The 10,606-nt window shown below is 39.0% G+C and overlaps 1 long non-coding RNA gene across 1 annotated transcript; it reads left to right on the top strand.

Moving 5' to 3' along the window:
* Nucleotides 1-548: 548 nt before the first annotated feature.
* On the top strand, nt 549-9,902 carry LOC146667598 (uncharacterized). Its single transcript, XR_014911959.1, has 3 exons — nt 549-685; nt 814-1,227; nt 8,161-9,902. It is a non-coding gene; the product is annotated as an uncharacterized LOC146667598 (long non-coding RNA).
* The last annotated feature ends 704 nt before the right edge of the window (nt 9,903-10,606 follow it).

Genomic DNA, 10,606 nt, shown 5'->3' on the forward strand with positions numbered 1-10,606 from the left:
GACCCGTTTCAGTCCGTGCTGTTTGACTTTTCTGAACCACATCACATTTTTAGCAGTGGTTTTAGTTGCCTTAAACTGTGAAAGAAGTGGGCTCATGTTCTCTCAAGTCAGGGGGACTGTTTACTTATAAAAGCTCTTTTTCTTCTTTCTTTTTTCAGTCTTAATTTATTGTTAGAGTTATCCACATTTTGTTGGCTCACGAAGAGCCATGTTGACATTAATATCGACAGGAACACAACTGAGGAATTCAGTTTGTGACTAAATGAACTACAGAGGCTGTCTTCTGTTTGTGCAACAACTCCGCTGCAATCAAAATGACAAGCCCAGGGGTTAAACAGCATTCAGTTAATGAGCATTTAAATCTGATCTGCAGCTAATGAAGATTACTGTCGAGTGAGTTCATTTTTTGTGTCCTGCAGCCTGGCGTTGCTTCCAATGATGGCTTGGAGTTGAGTAATAAGACAATAATGAAAATAATGACATCCTGTGGCTCGCTCGCATCGTTTTTTTCTAATCCCTATGATGCAGTCAAATAGAGTTGGTCACAGTACTTGAGGATCTACAAAGGAGGGTGGCATAAATAGAGTAAAGCTTTTTTAAGTGCCAGGCAATTTCAAATGCAACTTTCCAAGATGGAGAAAGATGTAAGAAAGGGGGAGCAGAAGAGGAAGAAGATGAGAGTTAGGTACAGTACTTCCAGCTGCTGACAATAATCTTTTTTATACAACTGATACTTGTTTTGGGTTGCTGAGATATTGTTGAAGCACCGTCTGCTTTGATAGCAGCCTTCAGCTCTTTTTATTTTTGGTTCAGGTGTTTTTCATCAATCCAGAAGATTCTCCGTGGCTCTCAGGTCGGAGGAGATGACTGGCCAATCAAGCAGTGTGAGAAGATGGTCAGCGAACGATTTGGTATTAGTTTTGGCACTCAGAGTGTGTCAACAGATGGAAGCATGAAGTGCTCTGAAGTCTCCATGCAGATGGCAGTGTTGACTTTGGACTTGACAAAGCAGAGCAGACCAACCACCACCAACAGCAACAGATGAAACCTTAAATCATCACAGATACCAAAACGTCACACTGGACTTCAGAAACCTTGGATTGAGCCTCTTCCTACAGAATCCAGGACTTTGATTTACAAATGAAATGAAGAATTTACTTTAATCTGAAAAGAGTATTTTAAACCACTGACTGATGCTCCACTTCTTTTTTTTTTCCTGTAGCCCAGGTAAGACGCATCTGATGTAACTCTACTTGTTTCTGATTCAGAATGGCTTCATATAAGTGACAGTTGTAGCTGTTTTTTGGAAGACTTCTTGATGCACTGGCAGCAGCTTCAGTCCACTCCTTGCAAAACTCTCCCAAGTTCTTGAATTAACTTTTCATGACAATCCTCCCAAGTCATCCCTACTGCTTTAGCATCTTTTTTTTTAATTTACCATGCTTCTTCCTTCCATGTTGATGATCATCTTCTTCATGCTCTTCTTTTCACTTTTCCATCACGCCACCAACCCTTCATACCACATAGCTTCCCCTCTGAGCCTGGCTCTGCAGGAGTTTTCTTCCTCTTAAAAAGGAGTTTTTCCTTCCCACTGTTGCCAACTGCTTGCTGAAAGGGGATCGTGTGATTCTTTTCTGCAAAATACTTTAGGGTCTGTACCTTGCAGTACTGTTATTATCATTTCCTAATCACAATAACAGTCAATGCGCTATATAAATAAACCTAAATTTGAACTGTGATCTGAACTGAATTGAATTTGGACAACTTTCCACTGTCCATGGTTACATATACTGCACTGGACCAAAAAGACTGCATTTACACTCTTTGAATAGTACTACTAGCACTAGTACTCAAACTCAAAAGGAAATATTCTAATAATGTTTCAATTTTTTTCTGATTTTCATGAGCCATTAAAACAAAACGAATTACCCAGAAAAATTGCATTCTCATTATACTGAAATCATTTGAGATGCTCTAGTATAAGACTGGGACTGTGGTTTCATGGTGAGAGTCCTCGGTTGACCTGTGAGAAAGCTTAAAGTTGGCCATTGTAACAGTCCAACGATAACCTGGGACAAAATTCTGAGAGAAAGAATCAAACCCAGAAAAAATAAATTGGGGGGCTTCCAGCCAAGAAAAAAATGTTTGCATGATTAGCACAACTGTCATAGTCGATAAAAAACAGACTTGGGGTCTTTTATACAGTCACTGGTTTTATCATTATACAGTATACATAAAGTTTATTTAATAAACAAAATGATTAGATCCATGTCACAGTATCACATGCAGTAAACACAATCTCAGTCTTTTGGGACCTTCAGCACGAGGGGCCAGATAACCAACCATCTTCCAATCTTCAGAGCAGGTATTTTGGTACATAATCTTAACAAAACAAGTATGTTTGGCAAAGTCGGTCTTTCATTTTCACTTTCTCTTTAATGTTAAAGTTAATCTTCTCAGATTTCCATCCATTCATCGCCTTCCAGCTACATTATCTGGTTTACATAATTACTATTAACAGAGGAGTGCTCCATGACTTGGCTGCAGATGTGCCTTTCTATGAAGCCTGTTTAGCTGTTCAGCTTATGACAAACAGTGACCTTGGAGAAAATAGTTATAGTTAGCCTGGAGGTTGGGGTGTCTTGAGGTCTTTTTTAACAGATGTGATGCCATCTATAACCAGACAAGAGTATTAATGAATCCAGATTTTCAAATAGGTGAATATATGTTGGCTGAACATGATTTGTTTCTAAGAGTCTTTTCGAAATATCTAAAAATCTCGATTTTGCAGGGGAGAGATGGTGAGTATCAGTTTCAGAGATCACGTAGTTCTTTCTCTCCCACCGGACCTCCATGGTCAAAAAAAAATGATGCCTATAGCTGCAGTTGGTTTAAAATCTCTCATTGTGGAATACATTTTCTAAAGCCTAGAAAACAAAGTCAAAATGAAAAGGAGCGGCTTATTTCTCTCGCAGACTGCAGACAGTACACTGAAAGGTTATTTTGCTCAGTGACGCCAAATAAATTACAGCCAACACCAGCGTAAATCAAAGCTCACACTAATTTGAAAAGGTGAAACACACCCCCACAAACCGCTGCACTCTCCTCCAAGATCGTACTTAGTGTAGCTGTGATCTTTGTGGAGACATTCAGTGTAAGTATTATATTCCACTTCAGGCTGGTGATAAGTGTTTTTCCACTCGACTCCACTTCTCAAAATCATCCACAATCCATTTCCTCTGGTCACCTGCATGAATATAACACTTCCTTTCTTTCTGCTACTTTATTTTTATCCTTTGGTCTGTGTCTGTGTCTGTATCTGTCGATAGCTTTACCAGCGATTTTCTTTCTTGCATCGAGTTATGTTATTTCCCAGCTCTGCATGATTCCTCGGGTCCCATCTGTGGACACTCAGCATGGAAGAAAATTAAACAGATGGTGGGGCAGACAGGGGGACTTAACATTATGTGTGTGTGTGTGTGAGAGTGAGAATGTAATCTGGACTGCAGTTTCTGCAGTCTCTCTATGTGGATGTATCTCTTTATGTTGGTTAGTTGACAGTAATAATTCTAGGAGCTCCATATAACCTAAAGTTCTGAGTAATTAGAGATGACACTCCAGACACTCCAGACACTCTAAACCAAGGCACAATGTACATTTCAATTCCTTTAATTTTAAATATGTTTATATTGTCTATCCTGTAAAATAGTCAGATGTCTATTCATATTAATGTACAGAATTCACCTGCTTGCTGCTACTACTGCACATTCACCCAGTGTATATATCTATATATATATATATATATATATATATATATATATATATATATATATATATATAATGTTCTTCCTCTACACCCCCCCCCCCCCCCCCCCCCCATTTTTGCACATGTCGAGGAGCGTGTCAGGCTACATTTCACTGTGTGTTATACTTGTATAACTATGCATGTGACAAATAAAGAACCTTGAACCTTGAACCTTGACACAATGGTTTCTGTCAAAAAGTAATTCTGTTGTTCCACTAATTTTTATTTATCTCTCCTGTGTTTACCTCCCACATCCAGCATGAGTGTTGGCTGTAAGACTCTTTTAGCAGCAGACGTGTAAAGTAAAATTTGCACGTTCATAATATTTTGACCCACCTATTGTTGATGCAGCCATCCATACTGACAATGAATAATTTCCATTTCGTGTGTGAATAAACAGATCGAACCAATCAGACCACTGCATTTGCCAAGAAGTGTCCTCGTAGTTCACTGAATATACAATCACATGGAAATGGTAAAGTAATATTTTTTTTACCTCAGGCACACAGCTAGACACCACCATGATACATAATACATTAGGTTATGTTCTTTGCTGCAGCAGCCAGCTGTGTGTTCTTGTGCAAAGTTAATAACTGCAACGTTACCCGTGCAATGTGTGTGCACAGCTTTTGGAGATTTATCAGATGTTAAAGTTATGTCACCTTAAAAGTTTTGAAAGTTTGCTCAATTTTGCATCCTGCTCTGTCCCTTTAAAATACTGTTTCACTGCTACAGCTGAGCTCCAGTTAGTGAACTTAGCACCGAGATGATTTATTGCTACAGTTGCAGAGCTGGGCCAAAATTTTTACACTTCACTCTCTCTCTCTCTGTGCTTTTCTTTAGTTTCTGTGTCACTCGCAAATTTGATTTCCGTTCCGTTCAGATGCTTCGATGCAGAAAAAATATGAAAAAAAAAAAAAAGATTTGTCAAACCTGCCAAACTTTCATGTGTAATTCTTGGGCGTTGGAAAAAAAATGGATTTGTGTATTCATTGTGGGAAATATGTCAGTATGTTTTAGTGCTTATTTAAGGTTCTATTTAAAATCTATTTAAGATAGGCTTTAAAATGGTTTCTAGTCATCATTTGTAAATCCAAATCAATTAAATCAAACCGCAATCTGCTCGCTGCAGAAATGTCTCGTTTCTGTCAGTCTGGATACGTGTCTATGGGATTACAGTTTCCTCTCTATATGACAGGTTTTTACCTCAAACAATGGAGAACAATGTTTTGTAACTGTCTCCAAAACCTATACTGACACAAAGGTTCGATATACAGTCTGTGTTAACTTTGAATATGAATGTGGATCTATATGTTAACATATTTATTCATCATCTAATGATATCTGGGAAGCAAACTTGTCTGTAGCCCATTAAGACACAATTTTTAATGACAATATAAGGGTCCCCAGAGCTAGAGATAAATAACTAAACATGGACAGCCAAGAGAAGTATCAGGGAGTGAAGGACCAACTGATATAGATGGACAAACTGGTGATGGCTGACCAGCTGCACATAGTAGTGATGGACAAGCAGAGAAAGGTCCCTGAGTCTGACAAAAGCCACAGACTGAGCAGCTGCTATACCATCGCCTCGTGTTGCATACAAATGACATCACGGGACTTTTGGGTAATAACCCAACGCACATTACTCACCATAACTCAAAAATGAGTCACGCTGAGCCAATCAGAGTAGATATTAATGAAAAAGGACTAAATGTGATTGTGTTGCCTTGAATGAGTTCAATTCAATTCAGTTTTGTTTATATACATTAATCCAACAGTTCAAGGCACTTTACATCGTAAGGTAAAGACCCTACAGTAATACAGGTAACAGAGAAAATCCAAACAATCATATGACCCCCTATCAGCAAATGCTTTGGTGACAGTGGGAAGGAAAAACTCCCTCTACCAGAAACCTGCAGCGGAACCAGGCTCAGGGAGGGACAGCCATCTGACACATCCAGTTGGGGGTGAGGGAAAGAAGATGGCAAAGACCCACTGTGGAACAGAACCAGAGATTAATAATAAGTACTGATTAAATGCAGAGGGGTGTATAAACACATGAGTGAGTGAAAAAAGTAAGTGAAGAAGAAACAACCTGCAGCCTAGACCTACTGCAGTGTAACTAGGGAAGAATTCAGGGTCCTATAACTCTATGGTTTATCAAAAAGGAAAGCTTTAAGCCTAATCTTAAAAATTGAGACTTTATCTGTCTCCCAAATCAAAGCTGGAAGCTGTTTCCACAGAAGATGGGTCTGGAAACCAAAAGGCTCTACCTCCCATTCTTTTTAATATGCTACAAACCACAAGTAAGCCTGCAGTCTGAGAACAAAGTGCTCTAATAGGGTGATACGGTACTATGGCATCATTAAGATAAGATGGGGCCTGATTATTCAAGACCGTGTATGTGATGAGAAGGATTTTAAATTCCAAGTCACATGCAGTGGCTTGTTTTTTTCCCATGCTCTACATTGAAGTTCACTTTTGTATTGGAAAACTTTAATATGTCTTGTATCAAACTAATCAGAGATATTGCCAAACTTTTCTGCTTGCAACGCCCCCTCATTCACCTCCTCCTCCATATCTTCTTCTTTCCACCCTAATATCTCCCTCACTCTTTCAATCCAATTTTCTCCTCTTCCTCCATTCTGTCATCCCTTGTCCTCCTCACTGTCCGCCCCCACTCCCTCACATCATTTAGGTCTTTTCATCTCTCGGTCATGCTGTCTATTTGATTGGAGCTTGCCTTTATGGAATTTCATTCTTTAGCTTTGGGGTCATTTTCTATCTGTCTATCCTCCTACTATATTCCTCATTTCCCTTCTTTTTTTGAACTGTTTTCCTCACTTCTTTATCATCTTTCAATCACATTTCCTTCCTTTTTTATATCTTTCTGTGCCCAGTCTTCCCTCTCCCTTTAGTTGAGCTGTTCCCTCAGCTCATTTATTGAACTTTAGCCTATGTTCCTCTGATAATTCATATTCTTCCTCTCCTTTCCATAGTGCATAGTATTATGTCACCATTACATTAATCATTTCCATAAGTTTACTGAATAATACTAGCTTAGAAAGTTTACTTCTGAAACCATCAATCATTAAGAATCTGGACATGAAAATGTTATTTTTCTTTGCTACCATTAGCTAATATTTCCCTTTCACAAACATTACACCTATATAAACTAAAGTCATCATATTCTATAAATGACCAACACTGATAAAATCTAGATATATTTGGAAATCTTGTGCCTAGGCTTTGCAACACATTTGTATGGAGGCATGTTTCTAGGTGACTCACAACTGCCCACGTTTGACTTTTGAGTTTGAGGCCTTGTTCTGTGGTAAAACGTGCAACCCATCACCTCTCTGTTCCAGTGCTACATATTTCATAAGGTCTCTCTTAAGGTCCCATCACAGCTTTTGATAGAATCCTAGCAATGCTGAAGTCTGGAGTTTGGTCTTAGTCACTAAAACACCTTCATTCGTTTCTTTTTCAGCCATTCTGTTGTAGACTGCCCTGTTTCATGACTCAGTTTCAGCCACACATTTGCTCTAGAATACTGTGGTATACAGAGGAGTTCACAGTTGACTCACTGACTGCAGGGTCCTCAGGTCCTGTGACTATAAAACAAACCTGAATCATCACACCTCCACCACCATGTTTGACAGTTAGTATGAGGTGTTTGTGCTGATATGCTGTGGTTTTCATCAAATGTGAAACTGAGCATTGTGGGCAAACATCACCACCTTGTTCCTAAGCCATGCTGTCACCTAAGCCACGCTGTCATGATCGTTTTCTCCTGTTTTCTCTTGACAATCCTCGTCACTGATGATAAATTGGAAACATTGGCTGATCAACTCAGTTCTAACACAAACCCTCTGATTAGATTCTTTATTTCGAGGCTGGCTCTCCACTCCAGTGATAATCGTGCTTATCATTCCAGCCCTGTTTCTCTGTTTTGTAGCACCATGTCTGAGGCTGATACAGTTGGTTCAGTGTACACCAGACTCAGAGTGGAAACTTTTGAGATTCTGCTGATCACACACGGAGGCACTTGTGAGCGTCATTTACAGAACTTTATTTACAAGCCCAAGATAATAACGAAGGTGATTCGACTGTAAACTGTGAACTATGACAAATAACATGAGACTCTAACAACATTAGCAAACACAAGTTATACTAAACTATGTGAAATACTAGATTTACAAAAAGGCACTTGGGGACTGTGACAAGGGAATAGGAACAGGAAACACGATCAGGACGCTCTGAACACTAGAAAGAGAGAAGACAAGGTTTAGTGGCTGGGTCTGTGAAGTCCTGGTGAGTATGAACCATAAACAGATTTTATCTTACTTTAGCAGGTGGAGCAATGGCAAGAGAGGGATAAGTGGTCTGAGTGAGGCAGTGTGGGCTACAGGAAGAGGGGATCAGTCGAGTACTGTGACAGGAGGACAGGCAGGTGAGTGAATCCAAAAGGTGCTGTGATGCAAAGAGCTGCCGAGTACAAACCAGTGTCTGGATAAAAGAGTGTATTGCCAGAGGGAAGTGACAGGATGGCTGAGGGTAGGAAAACACAAGGTGAATAAATATTACTATAAACAAAACTCTTTCTGTGAAACACTATGACGGTCAGCACTAATTGCTATTAGCTGATGACTTGGCAAAGAGTAGTGTTGCGTGCTGGTCTAAGTACTGGCAGCTCAATTACCAGCAGGTGTGGAGACATGCAGAAATGTAGCGACTCGGCCCAGCGGTGGAAACCGTGACTCTGTGAAAAGCCTCAGCATTCACTCCGAGCATGACTCTTTTGATAGAATCGTAGCAGGGCTGCAGTCTGGAGTTTGGTCTTAGTCACTAAAACTCAGTTCTAACACAAACCCCCTGTTAGATTCTTTGTTTCGAGGCTGGCTCTCCACTCCAATGATAATCGTGCTTATCATTCCAGCCCTGTTTCTCTGTTTTGTAGCACCATGTCTGAGGCTGATACAGTTGGTTCAGTGTACACCAGACTCAGAGTGGAAACTTTTGAGACTCTGCTGCTCCTCTGTGCCAAGCTGACCTTACTGAATGGAAGGCTTCATATTGTCTTATTTTGTAGCTGCCATACTTGTTCAATCACATTGCTGCAACAAACCTTGTAAAGGTCCAGAACTTAACCCAATTAAAATTTTGTGAAGAATGCTAATGGATGCCCACAATGAACTGAAGCAACGGTGGAAAGAAGATGGGCCAAAATTCATCCATAATGATGTGGAAAAACTGATAAAGTCATACAGGAAATAATTACTTCACATTGTTACTTGTACAGGTGAGTCTACAAGCAGCTGAATCATGGGGTGTAGTTTTTCACAGGACTCCTCTTATAAAACTTTATTTTTCACATGAAAGCTAAAAACACTGAAGCTGTAAAACTGTCAACATTTTTCTGTAAAAAAAAAAAAAGTAAAGAAAAATCCTAAATGAAATTAGTGACGGCCAACAGCACGAAAGACTGTGGGCACCCCAGCTTGAAACTGACACACATGTGAGCTCATTTATGTATACAAACATACTGCATCCCATCACAGCAACTTACTTCAAAGTCATAATGTTAAGGCTAAAACATGTCATAATAGCTTTAGGAGGATTAGGATGATTCATGCCAGGGACCCCACATGGTTCCCAGAAATACCAACGTCTTTTTTCCATTACATAACTGGTTAGACACCAACTTTACAACTGGATGGAATTACAGCATTATGTGCCCTGCTAATTATTATGGTCACATGTTAAAAACCCTACATACTCCAGTGTTCAAATGTTCAACTTATAGCATTCAATGTATATATAATAAAATGTATAATTCCATTGTACATTCTTGGACAATGGCAATAAAGTATTTTATTATTATTATTTATAATTATTATTATTTGAAGCATAAATAATTACAGTGTTGTTTAAAAAGTAAAATTCTAGTATTTTACTTGTTCGTTATTTAGCTCATATGTGTGTGTCTGCACTGCACCTGTGCGGTTTATCAATCCAGCTTGCGTTAGCTGATAAATCACTACTCCACACTTTAATCTACAGACGGTAACTTTTGTCTTAAAAAACAAAACAAAACATGGAGACAGCCAATATGCTAATGTTGGTACTTAGTTGGCTGTAGTTATATCCTAAACACTTTTTGTCGATACTTAATGTTAGCATATTCTATGAACTTGGAAATTTGCTTGGTGTCTAAGGTGTCTAGTTTAGAAATTATTACAGTTTCTCATCAAACGTAATACTGAGTTGGTCATTTTTTTAAAGCTAGGCTTGTCCTGGTCTTGACATCTCCATTGCAGCTTTTGCGTCTCTGTCTCTCTTACCTCCTCTTGCTCACCCTGAATGAGGACCACAGCAGTGAGTCTTCTGCACACCTGTTTCTCATCTTCTCAGTTCACTGCAAAGCTTAAGTATCAGCCTCCGCTTCCTTTGTAAGTACAGTTACTTTCATTGTAAGTAACTATACTGGACTGATTGGACTTTTTGATTATTCATCCTGCCACATTATTTTTCATTTGACTTTAATTCTATTTCTCTTATTGTCCTATACTTTTACAATAACCTAAATAGTTCTAACAAATCTACAGAAATCTGTAATTTTATTCAATTTCATTTCATTTGGTCCCTCGTTAATGGCGTCATATATTTTATATTCTTGCTAGCCATCAAGCTAGTGACTTGTAATGTTAGAACCACCTCATAAACTGATTTTTGTATGATTGTTCTGACCATGGGTAGCAGCTCTAGGATATCTTCCAACTGAAATTAATGTCATAT

The sequence above is a fragment of the Rhamphochromis longiceps genome, linkage group LG6 (genome assembly GCF_057381845.1).
Source record: "Rhamphochromis longiceps isolate RC_006_pf linkage group LG6, R_longiceps_female_GT1.1, whole genome shotgun sequence".
Classification (NCBI taxonomy): domain Eukaryota; kingdom Metazoa; phylum Chordata; class Actinopteri; order Cichliformes; family Cichlidae; genus Rhamphochromis; species Rhamphochromis longiceps.